At 42.8% G+C, this 24828-nt stretch overlaps 2 long non-coding RNA genes and 1 other non-coding gene across 5 annotated transcripts; 1 reads left to right on the top strand and 2 right to left on the bottom strand.

The window, feature by feature from the left end:
- The first annotated feature begins 1292 nt into the window (after positions 1 to 1292).
- On the top strand, positions 1293 to 9700 carry LOC123383902. Of its 3 annotated transcripts, XR_006594270.1 has the most exons (4): positions 1293 to 1959; positions 5843 to 8482; positions 8568 to 8606; positions 8704 to 9700. It is a non-coding gene; the product is annotated as an uncharacterized LOC123383902 (long non-coding RNA). The 3 variants fall into 3 exon arrangements; XR_006594271.1 differs by having other exon boundaries at positions 8568 to 9700; XR_006594272.1 differs by adding an exon at positions 3996 to 4122 and having other exon boundaries at positions 5843 to 9700.
- An 8176-nt stretch (positions 9701 to 17876) lies between these two features.
- Positions 17877 to 21054, bottom strand: LOC111559513. The gene is made up of 3 exons (XR_002740514.2): positions 20809 to 21054; positions 18896 to 18929; positions 17877 to 18364 (listed from the first exon to the last, which is right to left on the bottom strand). It is a non-coding gene; the product is annotated as an uncharacterized LOC111559513 (long non-coding RNA).
- On the bottom strand, positions 18774 to 18845 carry LOC111559652. Its single transcript, XR_002740776.1, has one exon. It is a non-coding gene; the product is annotated as a small nucleolar RNA SNORD93 (small nucleolar RNA).
- Positions 21055 to 24828: the final 3774 nt, after the last annotated feature.

Raw genomic sequence — 24828 nt, 5'->3', positions numbered from 1 at the left:
TTTCATTTTTCTAGCTCATTAATTACTGTTCTTACCTTTAGTATTACTTTTCATCTATTTTCTTTGGGTTTAATTTGCTGTTCCTTTCCTAACTTCTTAATATAGATAACTTAGCTCATTAAACTCAGCCTTTCTTTTCTAATATCTGTATTTAAAGTATAAATTTCTCTTTAAGCAGTATTTCAGCTGCATCTAACAAATTATGGTATGCTTTGTTTAAAAATATTTCATAATGTCTTTTGTGATTGCTGGTTTGACCAGCAGATTATTTATAAACATATTTTAAAATTTACAAACATATGAGGAATTTCTGATTTTTTTCTTATTGACTTTTAGCTTAATTGCCTTGAGGTCAGAGAATATCCTCTGTGGGGTTCAATACTTTGAAAGTAAGATTTGCCATATGATCCTTTAACTGGCCAGTTCCTACAAATGTTTCATGTGCTTAAAAAAGTATGTGTATTTTGATATTGATGGGTACAGTGTCTTTTATGTAATCTTTAGGTAGAATACATGTACACACACACTATCTATGTATCGATTGATCTATCTCATGGATTGACCCTTTGTCCTTATGAAATAGATCCTGTTTTACTTTAAGTAATGCTCTTTTGTTTTTCTTTAAACTCTATTTTGTCTGATAGTAGTTTAGTGACAGGAATTCTTTTTGGTCAGTGTTGGCATAGTATATCCTTATCCATCCCTTTAAAACAATTTTTTAATGTTTATTTTTTATTTTTTTTGAGAGAGACAAAACTCTTTTTAAGGTTTTAAAGTATATTCTGTCCAGCTTTTAAGGTATAACTACGTTGCATTTTAAAAATATTATAGCTGTACTGCATTATGTGAGCAGGGGAGGGTCAGAGAGAGAGGGAGACACAGAATCCAAAGCAGGCACCAGGCTCTGAGCCATCAGCACAGAGCCTAACAGGGAGCTCGAACTCACAAACTCATGATCTGAGCTGAAGTTGGACACTTAACCAACTGAGCCACCCAAACACCCTTTTAATCTTTATCCTTTAACTGGAATATTTGATTCATTTATATTTAATGATAACTAATTTTATATTTAGGTTAAATAAGCCATGATGTTTTGTGTTTTCTATTTGTCTGGCTCATTATGGCTTTCTCTTCTTTTTCATCTTCTGTTCTTACCATTAAAAAAGTGTTTATTTTGAGATAGAGCACACGCATGCATGTGCATGTGAGCAGGGGAGGGGCAGAGAGAGGGAGAGAGAGAGACAGAATGAATGAATTCCCAGCAGGTTCCATGCTGTCAGTGCAGAGCCTGACACCTGGCTCGATCCCACTACTGTGAGATTGTGACCTGATCCAAAATCAAGACTTGGATCCTTGACCAACTGAGCCACCCAGGAGTCCCCTGTTTTTACCACTTTTTCCCTCAATTTGTCTTTCTGTGTTGTATTGTGGATTTCTCTTCACAGATATCTATAGTCAACTGATTTTTCTTTAGTTATAATGTGCTATATAGAACCTATCAATTGCATTTTTAATCTCTATTGTTACATTTTTCTGGTTCTAGAATTTCTATGGAGTTCTTTTTCAAACTGGCTATGTCACTTTTTATAGTTTCCAATTCCCTGTTCAGATTTTCAGACCTGGCATTTATTTCTTTAAATATAATAATCATTATTTTTTTACAGCCTATGTCTGATAAGTTAAATGTCTGAAGTCTCAATAGGTCTGTTTCTATGGTCTGTCTATTCTATTTGTGTAGATCTTGCTCATGGTGCTTCATTTCCTTGTATGACTGGTTATATTTGATTATGCACTGGGCATTGTATTTAAAAATTATCGTAGGAGTATTTTGAAGCCTAAGGTGATAGGCTTTAAAGAGAGTATTTTAATTGGCTTTTACCAGATACATGGTGGGGACTACCATTTGGGCCAGTTTAACCCAAGTTCAAGGCTTGTGATTTCCTGGACCATCCAGATAAGGTAAGGCCTGCACCACAAGTCCAGGAATGAGCTGGTTTTCTTGTAGTTTACCCTTTCTTACCTTTAGGGTAGAGTTATATGGGATCTCAGTTTAAAGCAGAAACTATTTTGTCTTTGTCTCATCTTTGGTGGGCATGGGTTTCTATAACCTGACTTTCTGATATCACCCAAACTGCACTTGCATTTTATAGCATTCTTTTGAATCAGCAGATACCTTAGGGTGACCTGGGCTTCCTTCTTCGGGCTCTCATCTTCTCAGAAGAGTTTATCTGATATTTTCTCATGGGGTTCTTGCCTCTTTTTAAGGTTTTAAAAATAATCTGTCCAGCTTTTTAGGGTATAACTACATTGCATTTTAAAAGTACATTATAGCTATACTGCATAAAAGTATAATTTTGATATTCTGATTTTACATCCTGCATGTTACATGTCCTTTAGCAGAAATGCATCTTTCTGGATTTTAAGTTTGTTCCATCTTTTAGGTTCAATAATTAAGACATGATTTGCTTCATTGCCTTGCAAGGAGACCAAATGTGGCACTTTGCCATTTCTGTGTTCCTGATAGAATTATATGGACATAATCTTCTTCTAATAGTATTGTTTGACTTAGTGGTGGCTAGCTCTCTATTAATATTTGGGGTCTTAATTGGTGATTAGATCAACAGGAAACCAAGAAACAAAGGTAATACTTTCAACTATGATGTATAATGATGAGGTAAGTTATGATCTCACTAGCTTTTTTGGTTTATTTAGTGAAATAAAATACAGATATCAACTTAAGAGAAAGAGAGCATAACTTTTAAAAACTAGAAAAAGAGTTATACATGTTTGTATAGTCTCTGATATTATGTTTAAAATATTTTATTGTAGTTCTTAGATTCTTGCCCATCACAGATTTTTAATATCAAACTCCTGGAAAACAAGCTTTCTTTTTAACACTCTGGTACTACCTAGGTATAATATACTTGTGTTATTATTTTTTTTATTAAAGGCAGTGTCTATGGGTAAAAAGTATCTTTCACACCTACTCTCAAAGTGTGTTTTCGTTTACTTATAAAGCTCAGTTTTTGTTTTGTTTTGTTTTTTGTTTTGTTTTGTTTGCCTTTGGTTGCAAAGGCTTTGCCTTTAGTGAGCATATCAGCCTTCTCTTTGCCTCCTACTCAAACCCTTGATTACTGATGAAAACAATAACTCTGGTTGGCCCAGAGATTTGGCCAAATGTAGTTACTCTGCATTAAATGATGAGGTAGCCCTCACCTGTCTCTTAAAACCAAGTTGCTCACACCTTGCTCTTCACTCAGAATGCCTCTTTCATGGCCTGCTGTGTCATCCTGATGTTTGTGCTCTCCTACAGAAGGGAGAAGGAGCAAGTCTGGCCTGGCCAGCTCACTGTGCATGCTGTGCAGTAAGAGTGAGTGTCAGAGATGAGCCCTGAATACCCTTCAGTGAGTCGTCTCTGTATGGCCCCGCTGACTGGTTTTGGATCTGGTTAATCTTTAGTCAGTGTTCTCCTTACCCCTAATTTGTGAGTCAGAGCCTAAATCACACAAACATGAAGGCAATAGAACAGCAGAGTCTGTGTCTGCAGGGTACAAATTAGCATCAGATCTGGTGCTAATGGAGATGGGAAGAAGAAAATGAGTAGAAACAACACATAACACTTGGCTTCAAACCTACATTCAACTCCTTTCTCCCAAAGATCTTTTTTTTTTTTAATTTTTAACGTTTTTTATTTATTTTTGAGACAGGGAGAGACAGAGCATGAACAGGGGAGGGTCAGAGAGAGGGAGATACAGAATCCGAAACAGGCTCCAGGCTCTGAGCTGTCAGCACAGAGCCCGACGCAGGGCTCGAACTCACGGACGGCAAGATCATGACCTGAGCCGAAGTCGGACGCTTAACCGACGGAGCCACCCAGGCGCCCCCCTCCCAAAGATCTTTATGTTCATTGTAGATGTTCTTGAGCTGTCAGATAAATAACTGTGGAGTGTATCACAATGGGCTGATTCCAAACTCCCTTTACCACCCTTCTGTAGGTGGCCTGCTATGCGGCTGTGATACCCATGGTGGCCTTGGCACACCTGGCCAGGACAGCACTGACCATCACCATTCAGAGGGCCTGGATTGTGAGCCTCACAGGTGACAACAGAGGCCACCTGGCTGGTGAGCTGGGTCACCCTGGGCATAGCGGTCCTCTAATCAGTTGAGAAATAGACCTGGCTTAGTGAACAGAATTGAGGAGTCAGTTAGGGCTCTGAGAGGGGCAGTAAGTAGCCCTTAACAGAAATGTATCTAGAGACAAACAGACCTAGATTTGAGTCCAGGTAAAACCAACTATGGCTCTTACCAGCTGCATTTACTTAGCTTCTCCAGACTCTACTTTCCTCATGTGTAGAATGGGAGAAATAGACCTGATGCCCACATCCCCTGCCTGCTCGGTTTGGAGAAGAATTCTGTGAGATAAAGGATTTGTAAGGCACTTAGTAGTATATCTGTGCACAGGAAGAAATGGATAACATTGTTATTACCAAAAAGATATATAAACTGTACTTTCAGGAAGGAGAGAAGCCCCTCAGAATACATAACAGAAGTTCCATGGCAATTTTAGACATGGAAAATAAGTGAATTAAAATTTTTCTTAATTCTGGCCAGTGATAAGCTTCTACTCCCGCCCCCAGAAAAATTCATCCCCAAATCTGACTGTTGATTATCACTTATCACTGACAGTGAGAGGTAGAATTTTTTTCAACAATGGAGCTAAATGGAAGAATCTGGCATCATCTTTGTTTTTTCTTCCGTTTATAAAACTTGGATCATTCACATTGTGATATATTCAAATTGCCAACTTAAAGCTGGAGATCTTGTCCAACCCTCTATTTGTGTGATTGGTACGCTCTGCTAAAAAACGTTTGGAGTATGGTAGCCAAGATAAAGGAAGCTCTCATGGAGAAGTCTATTAAAATACACTCCTCACAAAGAGTAGAAGCCCCTTAAATCATGTCTTCATGGATGTACTGCGGCTTCAATAACACCACCCAAAACACAATGGCTATGTGGGTAAAAGCCAGGTGACATGGTGTTGAAATTGCCCTCTGTCTCTGGGGAAGAGAAAATCTTCCTAGCCTCTGTTAATTAATTTCAAAGAAATCTAAAGTAAAACGCAGATTGCGGCTCGAGGTTCACTATGATTTTTTAAGCAATCCCGCGAATATGTTCTTCAGTGGTGGTGGAATAGTTAAGAGAGTAAGTTTTGGAGTCAGACTGCCTGGGTTTGACTCTCAGCTCCCCCACTCACCTTCTCTGTGACCCTGAGCAAATAAGCTCACGTCTTTGCGGCCATACTTCCTAATTTGTGGACGGCAGCTATTGTCGACCTCTTAGGGTTGTTGTGAAGGTTACGCGAGCCAGATGTCTGGAGAAGGCTTAGAACTAGGCACCTGGCACTGAGAAGCTTTGGTCATTCTGTCCTTCATCCTCCTCTCCTCGTTAGCATGTTGTCGTAATAACATTACGACTAGTTAATATTGTTGGGGTTAAGATGGCAGGATGTGATAGAAAAGAGAAGACAGGAGACAGGAGTTGGAATAATTAGCTCTGAGTAACCTTGTCCTCAGCTTATTCATCTATTAACTGTTCAAATTCAATAGGACTGATCTTGAAGGTTTTTTTTTTTTTTCAGGTTGAAAATCCTATGATTAAAAAAAAAAAAAAAGAAAAGAAAATCCTATGGCGAATTCATTGTTAGACTGAAAGGGATCTTTTCTGTTTTGACTGCAGTTCACCCAGGGCAAGGCTGACATATCTAGCAAATGCACGACGTTACATTCACCAGGAGGAAGGACTCTGCCACTGAGTCGCAATGTTCCTTTCCACTCACTTACAGGGATGAATGCAGTGGTCCGGTGGCTGGACCAGATCATCAGTATATTTGTTCTCCTGTCCGTGGGCCAGGTGATGACATGGGCATCTCATGTGATCAATTGAGGTTTCATTCTTGGATGGAACCTGCTTTCACTTCTTGTGGAGTTTCTATTTCGGTCCAGGATTTATCAACTAGTTCCCCATTTGCTTGTAAAAACCCAGCGACAAGCAGAGGGGCGCTTCCAAAAAAGGCAACAGGAGGCTGTGAATATTCAAGGTAATATAAACTCAGAGACAGCTCTCGTTCTTTTTTTCTCCTTTATGTCAGTGTTTCATTTCTTCTTTCCAGAGCTTATGTCTGATTATAATCTCCACATTCTGTCTGCAAATGTGTCTAGAAACAGTGAAAAAATGAGAAGGTTCCAACTGTGCCTTTGGTCATATAGTTCATATGGCTGATTTCATTGGTGGGGCAGGTGGGGCTGTCAGGTGCAGTTACACAGGTTTTACACTGCCCAATTCCAGGAGCTGTTTTTAGAGAGACTCCAATGTGAGTAGCACTCCCATGGGACTGTGGGGTATTCAACCTGCACAACCTATTTCATGGTCCTGGGGGCAAATTACTTCTCCCCTTCTCACTCATAATCTTACTTAAAGATGCTAAGTTTGAAAGACAACCATCTCAGTGAGTATGGACTGGTCTTTGGGTCAAAAGAATATAATGAATGAACCATCTCTGCTATCAGCAGTGTTTTTTCAATCAGAGATTCCCTAACATTAGGGTGAGGATGGGAGGAAGGAGACCTGCCAATAAATATGACCTCAAGATAAGAACTCTCCTGCCTGCTGACAGTATTACCCATTTGCCTGTCATAACACCAGGCCTTACTTCTGACATCAGTTTCTTTTTCTGCGCTTTTTTTTTCTGCACCTTTTCTCTCAAGTTGTTTTGCAGTTGAAGCCCACCAGATCTCACTGCCTGAATAAAATATATGTATTTATAGAGGTAGATAGATATACACAAATAGATAAATAGTACAGTATCTTTCCGTCTGTCACTTTTAGCTGTGGAACCATGCAGAGTCATTCTACTCAGACTCCCTGTCTCACTATCTGTACAGTAAGGATAACAATAGCAGAACTGATTGCAGGAATGCTGTGACAGAAAGATTGCCTATGCAAAGCCCCGTTTTGCTCCCTAGCATCTAGTAAAACAAGTTGATAGCTATTTTTCATCATTGTTATTATTATTATTGTTTTTTTTTTCAAAGCTGCTCTGGCAATAATTTATTTTCTATAACCAAGAGCTTCCCCCTCCTCATAGTTCTTGGGCTAGAATGGATTGTCCTGACCCTCTCTCCTTCCTTCACAGACCTATTTGACTTCTGTTGTGTTTCTTTTCTTTTCTTTTCTTTTCTTTTCTTTTCTTTTCTTTTCTTTTCTTTTCTTTTCTTTTCTTTCTTTCTTTCTTTTTTTTTTTTTTCAGAGTTTGTCTTAATTTGTGCTAAACACCTCTCAGGATAATGTCTTTTCAATCTGCTTATAGTCATTGCCTGTTCCATCCTGGAAGACTGAAAGCTATTATCATTCGCTTTTTCTAAGTATTTGTTTCTTCAGAAAAATAACCAAAGAAAATATCCATCGCTGTTTTTAAGAGTTTATTACCATGTTTCAAGCATGTGAAAATGTGTTTTTCATGCTTTGCTATAATTTCTCTCCTGTCAGTGGCCACCTTCCTGACTTCACTGTGTGTCTTGATTTGGGTTCTTTCAAAAGCAATTATTGAGAGGAGGAACTCGGGGTGGAAAGTAATCTATTTGGAAGGTGACCCTAGGAAGCATGGAGGGGGGATGGGAAATGAGACAGGGAAGGGAAGAGAGCTGATAAAGAATGTGTTGATGGACAGGTTACTGCCACTGGGGCTCAGTCTTGTTTGGGTCCTGGGACACACTGTGTAGGATTTACCTCAGGATTGTCCCACCAAGGGCCAGGGAAACTGGTGTGTTTCTCCAAGTGGTGTCATTTATTAGTGGAGAGTTGTTCCCAGAGGTATGATGTCTGGGCACCTACAGCCTGCCCTTGTGTTCCTGAGGCTGGAGAGAGACTCTCCATTAGAAAGACATGAGTGCTTGGGATAGGAAGCCATTGTTGCACATAGGAAGTGCCCAACAAGGAAGAGGATGTGGTTGGGGACGGGCCGAGGGCATTTGGGCAGGGCACCAATGTAAAGCTTATTGGATTTTATTTTGGGTAAAAAAGACTCTTGGGAAATCACTGATGGATTCATCAACAAGCCCAAAACTTTGGGAACACTGACGGTCCACGAGTCTACCCCTGCAGGACAACAGGCCTCAACTACCAGCTTTCCTCTCTGCCTCCAAAATGCACGAAGGCTGCTGTGCATGTGCCAGGAGGGACGGGACGCATACTGCAGGCGGACTGTCTTCTTGGCTGGCTTGGGCTTGGACTTCCTCCACATGACGGTGCTGGGATCCAACTGCATCACCACCGGCTATGTCTACACCCAAGGAATTGGAGACTCCCTGCTTAGCATCCTCAGGGCCCCTTCAGCTTTATCCGGCCTGCCGGGCACAATGCTCTTCAGCAGGTTTAGGGGCACTATGGCTTGATCAGCACAGGAATCACATCCAGCTGGTCCCAGGTAGGCTGTCTGACACTGCGTCTTCTTTGTCTTTGCTACTGGAAGTCCTTTAGATCTGACTGTTTTCTCACTTTCCCTAAGCCAGAATTCTTCTTCCAACCACGAGTTGCTAAAAGAGGATGAGGTACGTGTTTATTTCTTTGGAAGAAACATGAACCAGCCTATCCTTCTGGACTGCTCCTCCATCCATTGAACCAAAGCACATTTCTTTTTGAAGGCAGGCAGGACCTGGAGCACCGAGTCTTACATCTCCACCATGTCGTTACTCTAGGGTATGATCCTGGCAAGAATCGGTGAGTATGGGTCATGTGTGACATGGGATTCTGCAGACTGTGATGATGTTGAGGAATCTTAGAGGCATTTGATGGTTTCACCACTGTGCACTGTAAGTCTTTATCATTCATTCACCTAGAACATGTTACATGGAAAGAGCTGTCCTAGACACTGGGGATACTAGCGTGGTTTCATCAGACAAAGTCTTAGCCCCACGGAGCATACACTCTGGATGGGAGGCCATTGAGTAAATAGTTAACTACAGTCAACAATATGAAGTGATCGGAGCTATGTTGGGGGGAGGGCAGAAGATTGAGGGCATATGGGAGGGACACCAAACCTGGTCTTTGGAGTTAGAGAAGCCTTCCTAGAGGGAGGCACAATTGAGAGATCCCTGAAGAACAAGCTGGACAGGTGACATGGAGAAGAAAGAGTGCTCTAGACCAGACAGGCAGTTGTACAGTTGTACAAAGGCTTTTTGAAATGTGAAGACATGGAAATTTGGGGAAGTGAAAGTAGCTATTTCCTAGCTGTCAAGCACATAAATGCTACAGATGGCATCTACATGAAAGGAGGATTTTGATCTGGATCCTTCTCCATGGAGCTGGGGTGGAGGGACAGGAAAGAGGGCAGCTTGGTGGAGTTCAAACCTTCCTTAGCTGCCTAGGGGAGTGGAGGGGAATCCTTTCCCAGGACAAGGTGCCTAACTTTGAGGCTCTACAAGCTTGCCTGCTCTAAGAAGCTGGTCTTGGAACTTTGCCACCAACCACATGCCGTTCATATGTGGCAGTGAGAACTTACCTAATTTGGTAAGGGTGTTTAGATTAAAAAAAAATTTTTTTAATGTTTATTCATTTTTGAGAGACAGAGAGAGACAGACCATGAGCGGGGAAGAGGCAGAGAGGGAGACACAGAATCCAAAGCAGGGTCCAGGGTCTGAGTTGTCAGCACAGAGCCCGATGTGGGGCTCTAACTCACGAACTGCGAGATCGTGACCTGAGCCAAAGTTGGACACTCAACCGACTAAGCCTCCCAGGCGCCCCTAAATTTTTATTAAAGTTTGATCAGTTGATGCATGGTGACTCCATCAGTGACATGTTGGGATCAGCAGTGATGGCAATGGAAACAGCTTAACAGCATAAGGTGTTTAGACCCAGCGATTAGACCTGCAGATTCCCAGCCTGGGCAGAATCTGGGCCTTGCTCTTAGACATGGGATCCCTGTTTCCACCCAAGCCTTGTTCTATCCCCCAAATCCAGAGTCATCACCTTCAAAGCCCCTCCCTGAGGTTGCAGCCCAGAAACAGTGGATTCCTCAAGCAGGTCAGAAATGCAAGGAGTGGAACGTGTGGTAGTGGGTGGTGGAAGGTGTGGATCGAAAACCAAATCTACCTTCTTCATTCATTCAACAAACCTCATCTGCTAACTCTAGGTCCTAGGTTTGGGTAAGGTCCCTGACCTCTAGGGACTCAGAGCTTTACCTTCTCACCTCTGGAGCCACAGTGGAGTGAGAGCATGGGGCTGCGGGATATTTGCATTATTTTTGCCAGCGTGACCCAGAAATCCTTGGTCCACAGAAGCTTTGGAACACTGGGAGAGGGGAAATGAGGTTTTTGTAGATCAGATTCAAGAGATTATAGAACCATGGGCTAGCCTGGGAACCTCATTCCTCTGATGTAAAATATGTGTGTGAGAAAGAAATTGTGTTCCTAATTCTAAATGACTGATTAGAAACCTGTTCATTCATCTGGAGTTTACCTAACCTCTAAAATATTTTAAGGGGGACGGTGCCTGAGCAGCTCAGTCAAGTTAACTGTCTGACTTTGGCTCAGGTCATGATCTCACGGTTCGTGGGTTCAAGCCCATGTTAGGCTCTGTGCTGATAGCTCAGAGCCTGGAGCCTGCTTCAGATTCTGTGTCTCCCTCTCTCTCTGCCCCTCCCCTCCTCACACTGTCTCTCTCTGTCTCAAAAATAAACATTAAAAAAAATTTTTAAAAAGATATTTTAAGTGAAGTACCTGACAAGTAGATTATTTTTTTTTAGTAGGGCATTTGGCTTGCACTTTTAGCCTTTAATTGCATGAACTACTGAAAGCAGATTGGCCATTTAAGATTTAGGCAATTCACATTGTGAAAATAAACTAGTTCGAAGGGGGGGGGGGGTGGAGTGAAGTTCACTTGACTCTTCCTGAATCAAAGGAAATGATCACTTTTGGAGAATGTGAAATATAATCAGAAATGCCTGTAATCTAGAGAGGCAGCATGACAGAAGCTTCCGGCTTTTCTCTACTGCAATAGTGGTTCTTTTTTTTTTTTTTAATTCTTTAATGTTTATTTTCGAGAGAGAGAGACAGAGTGTGAGTGGGGGAGGAGCAGAGAGAGAGAGAGACACACACACACACACAGAATCTGAAGCAGACTCCAGGCTCTGAGCTGTCAGCAAAGAGGCCATTGCGGAGCTTCAACTCACGAACTGTGAGATCGTGACTTGATCTGAAGTCAGATACCCAACCAACAGAGCCACCCAGGCACGCTCACAATAGCAGTTCTTTTTTGCTAATCCTTGATGAGGATTCCAGAGACACAGAACACTCTTGACACTCATGAAGGAGACAGCTCAGGACTTGAAGCCAGCCTGCCTGATGATGTTGGAAGTCACCTACGTTCCCTGTGTCACCATTTCCTTCTCCATCAGACAGGGTGGTAATGACAGTGCCTACCTGTCAGGGAGGTGACAAGCATAGGAGCTACTTATTAGAATGAATATGAGGTCTCATCTTCAGTCGTCATCATTACTCTGTTTTGGCTGTAATTCTGGTGCTTTCACAAGCATTGCTGTGTAAGGGTGGGTGTGGGCTGGGCCACGAGACGGAACCACGATGTTGAGTGAAATGGGTGCTGTGTGGTTCCTGCACACTCACTGCCCACAGGTGCCCTTGACATTCATTCCTAGCAGAATCACAAATGACCTTGGGGTCGTGTGCTGTTGAAACTGCACACGTGAAAAGCACCAGTGCCCAAAAGTATACCTTTCTTGTGTGTGGGTTGGCATGGTCAGCACGGTCAGGTCTCTGTGGTGACTGGTTCTCTCACCAGGACGGGTGGCCTGTGGCCTGCCTTGGCATTCGACTGGGTATCCCCAGGCCAGGTTCATCCGAGGCATTTGTTCAGTAAATACTTGTTTCCATTCTGATGGAAACTAAGTTACAGAACTCTGGCTACAACAAGACTGGGCACATTGCCCAAAAGTCACTTTGCTTTTTAAAATCTAGGAACTGTAACTCTTTATGCCTTCACTGTAGAAATAATTCTGTCAGTGCATAATTAGCTCTCACTTCTGTGGGTGCTTCCCATTGTACCACCGGGGCATTTTACAAATGCTTTCTACCTCTGTAAGCACTGCTTGCTAAGGGCTGGGGCTGGGGATTTGACTGGTAAGTTCTAGGTCAGAGTCTAGGGCAGGGCAAGGCCTTTGGCGGTCCACACCCCCAGAGACTGAGAGGCCATGCTGGGTGGTCAGTGTATCCCTGAGGCTGGGGGGCTGGGCACAGCAGGTGGTGGCCACAGCAGGATGGCAAGGGCAGTGCAGGAGGACAGAAGGTCTGGCCAGGGCTTTGCAAAGGCAGGTACTGAAGGACACAAGCATATTCAATCCAAATAATTCTTGAGTTCAGAGCTAAGTCCAGGAATCAGGGCAGGGGCAACCAGGAGGCCTCTTTTCTTTTTCTTTTAAAAAGAAAAAGAAAAAAAAAATATATATATATATATATGCTTAAAATAACACTGAATTGCTGTTTTGTAAGTGTTGTAACATACAAGTTCACCTAGAAGTGAAAACAAGGAAGCTGGCAAATAAGCCTCTACAGGCCTGTATGTCTGTCTGAGAAGCTTTGTGCGTGTGGGGTCTGGCCTGTAGCACACTCAGTAGCACCTGAGCGGGCCGGTATTGTTGGGAATGACATGTTCTTTTCTTTTTTTTAAAGTTTATTTTGAGAGATGGGGGGGAGGGGGACGGGAGCAGGGGAGGGGCACAGTGAGAGAAGGGGAAGAGAATCCCAAGCAGGCTCCACACTGTCAGCGCAGAGCCTGATATGTGGCTTGAACTCACCAACTCTGAGATCATGACCTGAGCTGAAATCAAGAGTCAGATGCTCAACTGACTGAGCCACCCCGGGAATGACATTTTCTAAGACAGGGTTTCTTGGCCTCTGTATTATTGACATTCTGGTGCAGACAGTCCTTTGGGGTCTGTCCTGCACATTATAGGATATTTTGCAGCATCTCTGGCCTCTGCTCACAAGATCTCAGGAGCACCCCTCACCCACACAATTGTGAGAGTCAAAAGTGTCTTCAGACAATACAAAGGTCTCCATCCCAATACAAAGGAGGAGGAAAATGTCTTTCCCCATCCCATCTCCTCTAAAGAATCACTCCTTTTTTTTTTTTAATTTTTTTAATGTTTATTTATTTTTGAGAGAGAGGCAGAGTGTGAGTGGGGGAGGGGCAGAAAAAGAGGGAGACACAGAATCCCAAGCGGGGTCCAGGCTCTGAGCTGTCAGCACAATGCCTGATGTGGGGCTCGAACTCACAAACTGTGAGATCATGACCCGAGCTAAAGTCGGATAACTGACTGAGCCACCCAGGTGCCCCCCCCCACCCCTTTTTAAGCTTATTTGTTTATTTTGAGATAGAGATGGAGAACCAGCGGGGAAGGGGCAGAGAGAGAGAGGGGAGACAGAGGATCCAAAGCGGGCTGAGTGCTTGACAGCAGAATCACTGCTTAAGAGTAATGTCTGAAGGGAAGAATCCACCTATTGTTGAGACAAATGATAAAAAGTCATTGTTACCAGTAAGGAAACTACGAAGGGGGATTTTACACACAGATCTGCTTTTTAGACCTAAGTGAAATGAGGGAAGGGGAGAATTTTGTGGAATATTTTGCTTAACCTAAGGTAGTTTTTAAAAACTGTACTTTATGTAAAGTTCTGGTAATAGTTATGATGTCACCTCCCCCGCCCAGTCTTGACTCTTCCATTAAAAGTGAAAATTACTACAGATACAAGCGCGTGCGCACACACACACACACACACACACACACAAGCCCCAAACTAAGTAGGTCAAGAAATCAGAAACATACGGACCTAGAAATCCATATGTCCTTCATATGGATTCTTCATTAAGGAAGTTTTATTTTGTGGACCTGTAGCACACCAAGTCCCTGGATGATTCTAATGAACGCACAAGTACTTGCCCATAGTCTTAGAACAAAAGTATTTAATAAATACATCCTGAAGCCTTTTATTTACAATCCCCAGAAGTGCTAGCAGCCTGAGGGTAGAATTGATGTCAAGTCTTGTAAGTGCACTGGCTCCCTCCTCCTGCACCCTGGAGAGAATAGCTGCCTACCTATTGTCAGTTCTGTGTTGTAAGTGGTAATTTTGCTCTTGCTTTTCCGCCAGGTCCTGTAATAGGATGGCAACATCCTTCTCTCTATTGGATTGTGGAACCACTATCCCTGTGGTTCCCATGAATGTTTTTATTCATGTGTAAGAAACAGAAATATAATGCAAATAGCACTTATATAATTTTCATAATACAGTTCCTTTAACCCAGCATCCAAAATATCATTTATAGTCAATATAAAATTGAGATATTTTACATTCTTTTTTTAATGTGAATTCTCCCAAAGCTGATGTTTTTTAGACCTCAGTGCATGTGAGTTTGAAGTAGTCATGTTTCAAGTACTCGGTAGTGACATGTGGCCAATGCCTACTGTATTAGACTGCAGTTTGGACTCTATGATGATTCCCAAAGTTCCACATATTTCTCCAGCACAGAAGGTCTATAAATGATACAGTGTGCTTTACTCTGCCTTAAAGAGTGGGGGTAACATGCCAGGGCATTTGTTCAACTGGGAAACCAATGGTATGAGGCTCCGATCCATTAACTGCACCATTCTGCTCTGCTCCCAGAAACAAATCACTGTGACATCCATCAGCCTGATTTGACTGGATTTAGTCTCTTTATCTCTGAAACAGATTGATGTGGAGCTGTCCTTCTGGAAATGCAGATGGCGATGGTGGGGAGTACCTCAAGAAATTAGCCCCTCACAGTACAGATAAACTCCACTAGGGGGCCCTCTAGTCAATGGTTGCATAATCCCGGATTGGGATAAATCACAATTTTATAACAATATATCTAAATCAGGACTTTTCAGTTCACGAATACGCAGTAAATTTTGGAAAGGGAAACTTTATGAGTGCAAAATAAAAATAAGCCTTTCAAATACATATCTGGCTGTTTGTTTACACAATCTCAACATGGCTTTTCTCCGAAGAGGTGTTATCCCTTTGGCTTGGCAAGGAGCTGGGGTCACTGGCCGACTGGCCTCACAACTCAGATCCATCAGTCTCTAGCATCTCTGTATCCTTGTTTAGTCATGCATACACCTTTTCTGTTCTACTTTGTTCAAGGTACTTGAGATCATGAGGGGGAAAAAGCATTAGGTTTTTAGGTTTAGGTTCCAGGTTCCAGGGAGCCTAGAATGCAAATGACCCCACTCCCTCCTCCTTTTCCATTTTAAATTTATATTTAAGTGCCAAATAACAAATTTGCCAACTGGCTCTTTTCTCCAGCTCCTAGGAGGCTCAGAGCCAAGCTGGCAGGAGACTAATGCAGGAGGTCTAATGGCTTGGCTTTATAATCCTGCTCTTCCTGCTGAGCTTTTATCCCCTTTTCTAATTGTTGTATTGTTTGCTGTTTATTTAGAAACCACCCTAACATTCAGGGAATGTGGTAGTGATGGGGCGGGGGGGGGGGGGGGGGGGGGGCGGGTAAAAATAGATATAATCATCTCTTCATAGCTTGTCCCAACAATTGACTCTTTCAGCTATTGACTCAGATACTAAGTGAAATTTTTCCTTCTAACAGAAGTTAACGGGGGCACATTCTAACTGGCTTCATCTGACACAGTGATGTGGCTAAGTCATACCATGAAAGCACCATAAAACAGGAATCATCTATCACAGGGCTTAACCAACACACAAGAGAAACACAATAAATATTTGCCGAATTGTGAAAATATTTCAGGTTTTGGAAACCTCAAAAGTACTTGAGTTTGGAACACTCACTTAAATACAAACAGTTGTTTTTTTAAGAACCCAAAATTACTTGTAGTAAGTAACACTATAGAGTGTCTAGGTCAAAAATGGGATATGCCCATTCTTGAAATCAAATTAAGGTGCCCTACCTACCTGAACCAACGAGAACAACAGAGTAACTGTGATATTGGGCAAGTAATATCTGAGGATAGCGACTGGAGTTCTTAAGATACTGCATTTTCAGTGAAAGCGTAACGATTGGCGTAAAGTTATACTTCAATCCCATCTTCTTTTGTAGTCATAAGGAAAGATTCTCTTCAAGCCCAGCCTCCTCCCTTGGAGTTAATAAGCCCTCTTTGACAACATTTCATTCAACTCCAGACTTGCTTCACTTCTCAGAGCACTTGAGCACAAACTGGCTGGAAGAACGGTCCTATTGGCCTCGGCCCGTCTTAGCTGTGCTCAACACGCAGGTGTGTGCTGTGCCAAGGAGGGCAAGGTGACTCTGCAGGACTGTGGGGTAGGCTCCAGCTCCTCAGCCCATCTTCTTTGGGGTTTACTAGACTCATTTAGCCAAGGTATTGGGCAACTGTATTGTCATCATGGAGGGGGTTTGGGGGAGACAGAGCAGGGAATGTTCTCAAGCCTGGCATCTGAAGAGCATTGCTGGGTCTTCCTGCAGGCAACACAGCACAGCAACAGCTGTCAGAAGTACACGTGGTCTCAGGGCAGGGCGCAACAGGCTCTGAGATTACACCTCCTCGTTACCTACAGTAAAGAACAATGACTCACAACCAATACCCGGCCCATCCTTCCTTTTAAAAGCGTCCTTGAACATCCACAGAGAAAAAGGGAGAGCTCAGACTGTTTTTTTTCAGGAGTAAACCGCATGACTTAGGCATTAAGCTTTGAGATCAACCCAAGCCCAATAACTTAGCAGCTAGAACCTCACTTCATTTCCCAAATCCCTTGGCTAGTCATTTATCAGTCAAGGCCATTCTAAATTTTCTTGGAATGGGAAATTGCCAGTGTGGAAAGCAAGGCTATCAGGAACCTGAAATGGTGCCGAGCAGGTTACAGGGCAAATACAGGGTAGCAATTTCCACACTCCATGTGGCCACTAAGAATGGACAGTCCAGAGACTGAAGGCAAAGTGCCATGACAGACTCAGTGAGACTGAAAATGCAGCTGTTAAGACAAGGAATGTGTTGTCTGCAATGTCCATAAGGAGAAATTCTATATCCTTGACAGGCGAACCAACATATACCTTTTGATTTTCTCAGGTATTATATTGTGTGCGCAAGTCACTTATGTGACTTACACCCCAAAATGTTTTGATGTTTTTGCCACTTTTAACACCTCTCTAAATCATTCAAGTGCTGACCCAAGACCATCTTTTCATAGATTTCACTGGAAATGTCATTAAGATGCCAGAAAAGTTAAGTTTTAAAAATCACATTTATTTAAGTGTAGTTTACATTTAGCAAAACACACCCCTGAAATTTGACAAATGCGAGTGCCACCATAATCAAGATATAAAACACTTCCGGGACTCCTGGGTGGCTCAGTTGGTTAAGTGTTCGACTTCAGGTGAGATCATGATCTCAACGTTTGTGGGTTCAAGCCCCGCATTGGGCTCTGTGCTGACAGCTCAGAGCATGGAGCCTGCTTGGGATTCTGTGTCTCTCTCACTCTGTGCCCCTCCTCTGCTCACACTCTGTCTCTCTCTCAAAAACAAATGTTTTAAAAAAAGATATAAAACACTTCTTCAAAACTCACTCATGCCCCTTTGCAACCTACCCTTGCTGATTGTTACTAACCCATTAATCTGTTTTCTGTCAAAAGGATCAAATTTAATCGCTGAAATAATGTATTATGGAAAAATTTGTATGCATATAAAATTATTTTTATTTATTAAAAAAACTTTTTAAAACATTTATTTATTTTTGAGACAGTGTGAGTGGGGGAGGTGCAGACAGAGAGGGAGAGACAGAATCCGAAGCAGGCTCCAGGCTCTGAGCTGTCAGCACAGAACCCAACGTGGGGCTCGAACCCACGAACTATGAGATCATGACCTGAGCTGAAGTTGGATGCTTAACTGAGAGAGCCACCTAGGCACCCCTGAAACTGTATTTTTAAAAGGATGCTTTGAAATGTATCTTTAGGGCAGTCAAAGGAATAGGATTTAAAAATAATCTTTGCAAATTAAGGCACAAGTGACAGTGTTGTTAAGACAGTTGTAGAATAGTCTAGTTACTATGTCAAGCTTCAGGCTAGGGCTGGTTGGCAGAAAGGCTAAATAATAGAACAGAATTCTACAAAATTCTCTGTGGTGCTGGTAGATATATGTTCTTACAGATATTTGGCACCTTCTCAAAATTCACCGCTGCTACTACCATGAAAGGGACAAAGAGAGCAAAAGCCTCTATTCAATCACCATATGTTCAAATACACTGTATCTACTTGAAAAGCTTCTTTCAAACACCACGATTGTCTTTCCAGCACCAGACCTGTAAAAGAAGTATCACAACAGATAGTTAGATCGGCAATTATGAAATAAGATGCGCTATTAAGAAAATAAACAGTGGTTTCTAGACCATGTTTACAAAAGCTGTGCAGCAGGTAAGTTAATAGAATTCCCCAACATACTATGCATTGTCAACTCAGACTTAGTAATGTTCTCATATAAAAGTGAATTTTTAACTCAAACCCTATCTTACTAAAAGCTCAAAATGGTCACCATAGGGAAAGATACTTTGAAAGATTAAATGCCAATTACTTAAAAATCCATTAAAAATAACCTTTTCTTGGCATAATAAAGTACTGCCTATTTATTACAGGCTTTCCCCCCTTCATATCTAAGACATACTTTCTAAAGGGAGGAGGGATGTGACTGCAGGTAACTAATTCCTATGAAGTTGGCCTCAGGTAAATCCTTTAACCCATCAGAGAAGCATATCCAATCAGATTAAGAGTTCTCATCCTTGGCCAAGAATTCGATTCAGCTATTTAATAACAAATTATCTCCATTTGGTCCATACCTGAAGTTCATCAGCATCTGAAACTGGACTGTGCCTGATAGAAAAGTGAGAAGAACAACGTTAAGAATATCAATGAACTCTTTATGTTTTGGGTTTTTTTGTTTGTTTGTTTTGTAAAGAGCATCTTTTATTGTGGTTACCTACTAGTTACCTCGAAGACTAAAAAGCTACCTTTGAATAGAATTCCCATATAAAGGCTTTCTCCAAATTTCCTCACACTTGGGAAATCTCCTTGGTAATTTCCAGCCAGGAGTAAAATAGAACAGTGATTTAAGTTCCTATCATCTGGAATTCTATGTAAATGTCAGCACCCACGACATGTCCAACTTGACCCTTACATTAGCATGGAACAGTATCAATTTTAGAAAAAAACAAAACAAAACCTGAAATGTTACTGGCAACAGTTTGTACCTAGGAAACACTAAAACAAGTTCTAAACAGATTTAAAAACCAAAGGAAGCCTGAAACTTGTTGACCAAGCAGAAGCAGACAGAGCCCAGCAAGTTGAGAACAGTTCTCGGCACTTGCTCAGTTTCCACTACCCTTAAATAGACACTGGCTCAAGCTGCTGTTTCCTCGTCATGGTGCCTGGCTCCCTCAGCCCGTGTTTCTCTCTCACATGGAACTGTTGAAACAGTTTGGCTCAAGAGGAACCCCCCACCACATAAAGCAATTGTAAACCAAAGCCTGACCATTACATTTCCCCGTGTTGCAGTGCTAGTCACCAGACTGAGGGACTCAGGACAGGGAAATGTCCCTGTGCTCTGGGGTAATAGATATGGCTGGAAAAGGGATGCCTACAGCACAGCTTGCTCCCCCGCCCCTTTAAAAGCACGATAAAATGGGATGTCCCATTCAGTTTCCTGGTCAGTAATATCAGTTATTTCCTAATAGGTAAAAAGGTCTTTCATAACTCTACGGGCAAACATGTAACCCCCAGAAGCCTCACATTTCAAGAGATTACTAAGTGATACTTAGGATATCTACAAAGATTCCTTCATTCACTCAACTCTAAATTTAGATCTTTACAAAGTTTACTAAATCCGGGGAACAACCGTTTCTACAGCATGGGTGCCAGCGTCTTGGTGGACACAAATCAGAATCCCAATGGTTCATTTTTTCCCGGGACAGAAAACCATGACGGGCTTCGCACCCTGAAAATGTTGGAAGAGGGTCCTGCGCTGCATACGGTACTGGTCGCTCCAGAAAAGGTGAATCTGGGGCAGAAAACTGCAGGCAGGACTCACAGCAGTTATCAGCCCCCGCAAGACGAACCCCAGACCTTTCAAAAAGCCAAACCACCCTGCAAAGTGGCAACTGGAAGGCATTTGTGGGGAGTGGCTGTCAGAGCGCAATTGCCGCCGTTTGTTGCTAGCACACTAATTAAGCTGCTCCGCACGCAAAGTTAAAGAGCTCAGATCCACGATCTGGCTCATTTTCCAAACTGGTTACGTCGGGGTCATGGTAACACCAGGCAGGCGGGAGCCCGGAGCGAGCCAAGAGCACCGACTCGAACCGGTTGGGCGCCTTCCGCCCCGCAGCTGCATTCTCCAAAAGTTATTTTTTCTTTGAAAAGGGCACTTGAAACTCCCAGTGGCTTGGAGCCCTTGAGCATCGATGCCACAGGCACCAGAGATGAGGGGACCAGGGGCGCGGTAGGCTGGGGGCCGGGGAAAGGCGCCACAAGGGTGCTTCCCAGGAAGTAAGGGTCCCCGACTCCACGAGGACGTCCTCACCCCAGAGGAGCCCTCACGGGGACTCCTTCCCCGGGATCGGGGGCCTCTCCCGAGGGGGCGCCAAGCTGAGGCCGAACCCGCGTCAGGGACGCCCGGGCGACGCGGGCACAGGGACCCAGAGAGAGACCCCAGACCACGTGGCCGGTTCCGGCGTCGGGCCGGTCCGAAGACACTCACCGAGTCGCACACCGCGTCGGAAAAGTGAAGGCGCTGGAGAGACGAAGTTTAAAAGGGGCTTGGGCGGTCGGCACCCCGAGACAACCAACCAAAAATTACCCCCAGCGCCCCTCCCGGCCTAGTAACCGCCCCGCCTGCGCCGCCCAGAGGCTCGCGCGCGCCCCCTGCCGGCGACTCACGTTCCCCAGCCCTGGCCTCGGAGCCGGCGGACTCAGCACGCTTGTCTGAACACCTCTCTTGTGTGGGTGTTCATTTATACCACGCTGCAGGTTTGATGAAGCTCCTGGCATCAAATCAAATAATGTTAGGTATGTAACCGCCTGCCCCGCCCCGAATTCCATGCCTTCCCCCAGGGTGGTCTGCAAGTCAAGAAAGCACTGCCGGACAGGACCCGCAGTCTCCAGCCTTGTGCTTACGTTGAGTTTTATCCTTAATTTGTTTTTCGAATTTTGAGATTTGAGGCTTCCTAAACTGGGGCACTTGAGATTATTTTGGTTGGAGGGAATGTTTAGTATGACAGGTATGTTTTGAGTGTTTACTGTGCCAGGCAATGTGATTGGTGCTGGGGGGTATAAAGTGGAATGAGAAACTGCACCTACCCTCAGAAAACATAGAGTGACGTTCAATTGTTGATAGAAGCCCACTCACTGTGCCCATGGCACAGCGCAGACCACTGAGCCCAGCCTGCTAAGGGGTCAGGGAAGGCACCTTGGGAGGGGTACTGATGGTGCGTCTAGCATTCCCAGCAGGAATCTGACTGCACCTCGAATATTGGAGAATATTTGGTAAAAATCAAAGAGGCCAAGAGAATTAAAGAGGAAGTATAGAGTAGAAGGGACCTAATAAGTTAGCTAGAGTTTTCTCTAGTGGAGTAGAGCCAGCCTTAGGGTGATCTCCAGAAGCTGAGTTGTCATGATGGTGGAATGTAAGCTCCATAAGGACTCCGTTTCCTTCTCTGCTGGCTCCCCAGAACTGAGCATAGTGCCTGGAATATACTTGGGTCAGGAGGAAATTACTCCAGGAAAAGACATTCGCCATTTATCCCCCCAAATAGTTGAGTATTCATGCTATCAAACTCTTGAAGGCTCATAACGGTGGTAGTGATGGGGTCTTATCCTAGGCTGTAACTTTCCTGGGTCACCTTGAATGTGAATTTATCTCTGCATTTCCAGTACATGGCCAAGGGCTTGGTGTGCTGTAAGGGCTTGATAAAACATGCTGAATTTCCTTTCCTGGCATGTATTTGGCCTGTCGTTCAAACACACTTATAGAGAAGGTATCCTGGGGCCTCCGGAGGTGTTGGGCATTTCTCTGGCTAGTTTTGCTGCTGCTAGAGGGGAAACTTATCCCCACCACTGCCATGATTCTCTGTGGAGAAACTTCTGCTGGATAATGCCGCAAACCTCTACCTATCCTGTTCTCATTCCTTTTCAGAACAAGAAGGAATTTCAATAAAATCCAGTGTTAATATGAATTTTGAGAGCATGCAAATTAGGGTAGGCTTGTTAACTGTCATTCTCTACCTGTCCTCTGTTCTCAGTGGAAGAGTCTAAGATTCTTCTCTGATGGGAGGGGAAACAGGGGCTAAGAAGTGACCATTGGAAGCCATTGAGGGTTTTCCTGGTTCAGTATACAATCAATTGGGTACATTGTAAGTGTCATTACCTTTACTTCTGTGCTTTCTTTATAGTCCTAACTAAATGAAAGGTAGTATTTCTCTGTAACCATGCAGTAATGATCCTGCATTTTACACATTTAAAATTTTTGGCTCCCAAGTATGTCATGGCAGATAACATCCAGTGGCTCATTCTCTTCAAGGAAGAGCAAATCCATTAGAAGGCTATAAACTGAAGATTCGTGTTTTTTCTTCCTTCACTGCCCAGGATCGGTGTAAGGGAATGGTGACTCAAGGTCTAGACTGGGACCCTGAGAAGAACAGACTAAACTCTGAAGAACTAACATTAGTAAATATTAGTAGTAAAGCCAACACTTCAATTTCCATTCTGTGTTTTATTCTGTGTTGGTTCTGGATGCAGAAGGGGCAAAAAGCAACTTATTTATCACCCTCCTCAAACCGTGCAATTGCCTGATCCTATCCCCAGGAGATCCCAAGTCTTACTTGTTCGCAATGAACTGACATCAGACACAGATCTAGGGCATTTGCTTTCACAAATTAATTGGCCTATTCATTTACTTTCATCTTTGTGTTGAATGCACATTTTATTGTGTTGGAGAGTCAGGAGATAAAGCAATTGCAGACATTATTTATGATTTGAATGATTACTCTAGTTGGGTAACATTTTAATTGGCATCATTGGGCCAGTTGCCACATGCAGGTCTCTGCCTATCAGCCTACCTTTTCCAAGCAGCTGTAGGCTTGTTTTCCAGCCAAGAGAGAATGTCTGCGCCCACTGAAGTTTATTGGTTTCATCTGCCTAAATAAACTTGTGTGGCTGATTTTGGCAATTAAAATGTGTACTTGTACATGTCCTGGAAGCACTGGGATATAGATGCACTTGTTTCTTTCCCCACATGGTTACAAAACAGACTATTAAAAAAAAAACAAAAACCCTTTTAGGCTGGATGACGACATGCAGAAGAATAAAACTGGACCACTTTCTTACACCATACACAAAAATAAATTCAAAATGGATGAAAGACATATATGTGAGACAGGAAACCATCAAAATCCTAGAGGAGAACACAGGCAGCAACTTCTTTGACGTTGGCCATAGCACTTCTTATTAGACACATCTCCGGAGGCAAGGGAAACAAAAGCAAAAATGAACCATTGGGGCTTCATCAAAATAAAAAAAAAACTTCTGCACGGTGAAGGAAGCAATTAAAACTAAAAGGCAATATACAGAATGGGAGAAGATATTTACAAATGACATATCTGATAAAGGGCTAATATCAAAGTCTATAAAGAACTTTTCAAACTCAACACCCCAAAAATAAATAATCCAGTTAAGAAATGGGCAGAAGACATGAACAGACATTTCTCCAAAGAAGACATCCATATGGCTAACAGACATGTGAAAAGATGCTCAACATCACTCATCAGGGAAATACAAACCAAAACCACAATGAGATACCACCTTACACCTGTCGGAATGGCTAAAATTAACAACTCAGGAAACAACAGATGTTGGTTGGCAAGGATGTAGAGAAAGGGGAACCCTCTTACACTGTTGGTAGGGATGCAAACTGGTGCAGGCACTGCGGAAAACAGTATGGATTAAAAATAGAACCACCCTGGGACCCAACAATTGCACTACTGGGTATTTAACCAAAGGATACAAAAATACTGATTCAAAGGGGGCACATGCACCCTGATGTTTATAGCAGCACTATCGACAATAGCCAAATCATGGAAAGAGCCCAAATGTCTATCAACTGATAAATGAATAAAGAAGATATATCTTGTGATACACACACACACATACACACACACACACACACACACAATGGAATATTACTGAGCCATCAAAAAATGAAATCTTGCCATTTGCGACAGCATGGTTAAAACTAGAATGTATTATGCTAAGCGAAATAAATCAGTCAGAGAAAGGCAAATATATGATTTCACTAATAGGTAGAATTTAATAGTTCTAATCCACTAATAGGTGGGTGAATATAGGGGAAGGGACAGAAAAATAAGATAACAACAGAGAGGGAGGCAAACCATAAGAGAGTCTTAGCAATAGAGAACAAACTGGGGGCTGCTGGAGGGGAGATACGTGGGGGGATGGGCTAAATGGGTGATGGGCAGTAAGGAGGGCACTTGTTGGGATGAGCCCTAGGTGTTATATGTAAGTGATGACTCACTGAATTGTACTCCCAAAACCAATACTATATTACATGTTAACAAACTCGAATTTAAATAAAATCTTGGAAGGAAAACAAAATCCCCTTTCAGGTGTGTTACTTACAAACTTTGGCATTGTTCACAATACTTCTAAGAAGTACATGAATAAATGTATAAAATAGAGTTCTACTTGTTTACATTTCAACATATCC

Source organism: Felis catus, chromosome A2, assembly GCF_018350175.1.
Source record: "Felis catus isolate Fca126 chromosome A2, F.catus_Fca126_mat1.0, whole genome shotgun sequence".
In the NCBI taxonomy this organism is placed as follows: domain Eukaryota; kingdom Metazoa; phylum Chordata; class Mammalia; order Carnivora; family Felidae; genus Felis; species Felis catus.
This window is presented reverse-complemented; position numbering and strand designations above follow the sequence as displayed.